Consider the following 3,745-nt stretch of genomic DNA (forward strand, 5'->3'; position numbering starts at 1 on the left):
ACAGGGTGTAACAAAAATACAGGTCATAAATTAAATCACATATTCTGGGACCAAAAATAGTTCAAATGAACCTAACTTACCTTGTACAAATATGCACATAAAAAAAAGTTACAGCCCTTTGAAATTACAAAATGAAAATCGATTTTTTCGATTATATCGAAAACTATTAGCGATTTTTTATTGAAAATGGACATGTGACATGTGGCATTATTATGGCAGGAATATCTTAAAGAAAAATTATGGTGAAATTTGTGCACCCCATAAAAATTTTATGGGGGTTTTGATCCCTTAAATCCTCCCAAACTTTTGTGTATGTTCCAATTCAATTTTATTATTGTGGTACCATTAGTTAAATTCAATATTTTTGTTTCTTAGTATTTTTCAAATAAGGCAGTTTTTATGGAGTTGCGACTTCTTTTTTAATATGTCCACGTAAAAATTTTATGGGGGTTTTGTTCCTTTAAACCCCCCAAATGTTTGTGTATGTTCCAATTAAACTATTACTGAGCTACCATTAGTTAAACAGAGTGTTTTCAAAACTTTTTTGCCTCTTTGTATTTTTTCGATAAGGCACGTTTTATCGAGTCTGGCTTCTTTTTTAATATGGTTCAAAATATACCTAAAAATGTAAAGCATAAATAAGTTTGCATATTATTACCAAGTCTCCATAATCGTACTTAACCATATACAAATATGTGGTGGATTTGACAAATATTCAAAATATTTCGATAAAAATTGACTTTTTGAAAAAGCAATAAGAGGCAAAAAAGTTTTTAAAACATTGTTTAAATGGTAGGTACTACAATAATAATTAAATTGAAACGTGCACAAAAGCACATTGTTTTCGATACATTGGAAAAAATCACTTTTCATTTTGTAACTTCAAATGAGTGATAAAGGCACAGAGACTTAGATCACGAGGTCACATTGAAAGGATGCCAAAAACGAGGACTCCGAAAAGGGTACTAAACTACACTATAGCTTCAAGAAAGAGAAGAGGAAGACCGGAAAATAGATGGAAGCAAGAGGTCGAAAAAGATTTGGAAAGAATGGTGTTACAGGGTCAGAAAAGAAAAATGAATAAGAGGAAGGAATGGAGAAAAATCACATATCAAGCCAGAGAAGATCTCAGTACATAAAGAAACGTGAAAATGAAGAAAAAAACAAACTTTTCAAGCCATGGGCCTCTAAGGCCCTTGGTGCTATTAATATATAACTTCAAAGGGCTGTAACTTTTCTTTTGTGCACATTTGTACTAAGGTAAGTTAGGTCCAATCAAACTATTTTTGGTCCCAGGATATGTGATTAAATTTATGACCTGTATTTTTGTTACACCCTGTATATATATATAAAGGTTATATTTGGTTCTTGGGACATCAAAGTATATTTTTTAGACATTCCCTGGATATAGTCACTGATGTGACATACCTCCGATTTGTTTTTTCATGAGTTTTTTTAAGAGAGACTAAAAACTTTTTTTATGGTCACCTCCTGTTTTCATATATTTTTTGACATGTTTTGTAGTAAATCTATCTATTTACTACAAGACATGTCAAAATTTACATGTGAAAGCAGGAGATGATCCTAAAAATGGTTTTTCGTCTCCTACAAAATTCATGAAAAATCAGATAGGAGAATTTGTACATTGCAATTCTCTGATGTTTGGGAAAAAGGGCTTAAGTCAGAAATGCACATCGATAATGTTTTGATGATTTCTGGACCAGAAAAATCGGCTCTTTTTATTGGTACATACAGTTTACGTCTATAACAGTTTTTTGCTGGTCCAGAAATCATCAAAACATTAGCAATGTGCAATTCTGACTTACACCCTTTTTGTCAAACATAAAAAAAAGCAATCTGGTCATAACTGACCAATGAGCAATTTTAATTTAACCTAAATTACTACTGTTTCTTAAAATGAAGAGCTTACCCGATAGCGTCTCTTATCTAATCTAACAAGATCGTGCACTATTCTAACATACACAGCCACATCACGCACTATGCTCTGCTTTTCACTATCACCTATCACTCAAACTAGTTCAAAAGGCTTTGTCCTCTTCAATCTTCTAGTTTGCCCAGTAGTATCGAGGAGCTGGATTTCCTGTTGTTTGTCGGGATTCCTGCTATCTTCTTGATGATTATATCCAGGTTCCATTCCTAGGTCTTAATATTTGTTTATAAAGTAATAACTTATTATGCATGGACAATGTTGAGTTTCTTCCAATTAGCCAATACACTTTTTATATCTTTATTTTGGTTATATCTGGTTTTTTGTAGACCACTTTCAGCTGATTCTAAAAAAAATTAAAATGAACGGTAATTTTTCTATTCTTTACAATTAAAAATCAAAATATTTACAGGTAATACATGCATACATGATTCGTTTCATAAAGAAAATTGAAAACGGATTTTATAATACTTACATAATTGTTTAAAGAGATCCAGCCATAGCCAAAACTAGCATACTAAACAGTACAGTTGAGTACAGCAAAAAAAAGCCACTAATTTCCATTTTTCACCCCCTTATCGATGCATTTTTTTCTAATCAAAATTTTTACTAAATTTTTAGGTTATCTTATGATGAAAATGAAATAAGATGACTTGATGACCAATGACCACGCGACGCTACATAGATACTCGCGCGGCAAATTTGAAAATGAACGCAAATTGAATAGTAAATGGCCTCTCTTTAGAGTATGGAAAATTTTACCCCTCCAGGAGGACATTGTACTCTTTTCATAGAATATCTTGTGGTAACTTTCCAGCCATAATTTAATCAGATGTTCACGGAATAGAACTTTGATAGTAGAATTCCTGGAATGTTTTGTTGTTAGGGGAAACTTTTATTTTATTTATTCTTGAATATTTCCTGTTGTTAAACATTGTAACCAATAATTTACAAATAAGATTTTCATTACATTACATGAAATCAAAACATGTTTTGGATATTAAACTATATAGTTTATAATTGTAATAATTTAATATACAATTTTGAATTAAGATTTAATCTTTTCGATTTAAACTACAGTAAAACTTGTGTTACCGGCCCCCTGCCAACACCGGCCACCTGTACTAACGGCCAGTTTAAAAATTCCCCACACTAATTACAGTAAAACCTGTCAGTAACGGCCGCTAAAAATGAAAAAGCTATTGGATGATATAGAAAGGTGACCAGTATTGCCAGTTTTTGTAGTCTAGATATAATTGGTTTGGGGAATTTTTAAACTGGCCGTTAGTACAGGTGGCCAGTAACACAGAATGTACTGTATATCTAGGCTACAAAAACTGGCAATAACGACCACTTTTCTATATCGGCCAATAGTTCTTTCATTTTAGTGGCCGTTAGTGACAGGTTTGACTGTATTTCATTAACGTAAAGTTAACGCAAGTTAATATTTTATTGAATTATTTTGCTATTTGATCCCGTAATTGGTATAATGTGTCCAATATAAGCGTTCATAAAACGTCCGTATTTCGTCCAGTATGGACGTCCAAAGGACGTTCAACGTCGGACGTCCAAAGGACGTCCATTTTTATTCCTTCCGAAGGACGTCCAACATGGGACGTCCGTTTATAGTCCATGGACGTTAGGACCAAAAATGGACCTATTTTGGACGTCCAAAGGACGTCGTGTGCTATTAGGGAAACTAAAGCAAAACCTGTGTTTCCGGCCACTTGCCAACATAGGCCACCTGTACTAAAGACTAACGGCCAGTTTAAAAATTCCCCAAACCATTTACAGTAA

General features: G+C 33.0%; 1 long non-coding RNA gene across 1 annotated transcript; it reads right to left on the reverse strand.

Annotated features, from left to right (window-relative positions):
* Positions 1-518: 518 nt before the first annotated feature.
* On the reverse strand, positions 519-2,755 carry LOC126890583 (uncharacterized). The gene is made up of 2 exons (XR_007700380.1): positions 2,424-2,755; positions 519-2,294 (listed from the first exon to the last, which is right to left on the reverse strand). It is a non-coding gene; the product is annotated as an uncharacterized LOC126890583 (long non-coding RNA).
* Positions 2,756-3,745: the final 990 nt, after the last annotated feature.

This window comes from Diabrotica virgifera, chromosome 8 (genome assembly GCF_917563875.1).
Source record: "Diabrotica virgifera virgifera chromosome 8, PGI_DIABVI_V3a".
Classification (NCBI taxonomy): Eukaryota; Metazoa; Arthropoda; class Insecta; order Coleoptera; family Chrysomelidae; genus Diabrotica; species Diabrotica virgifera.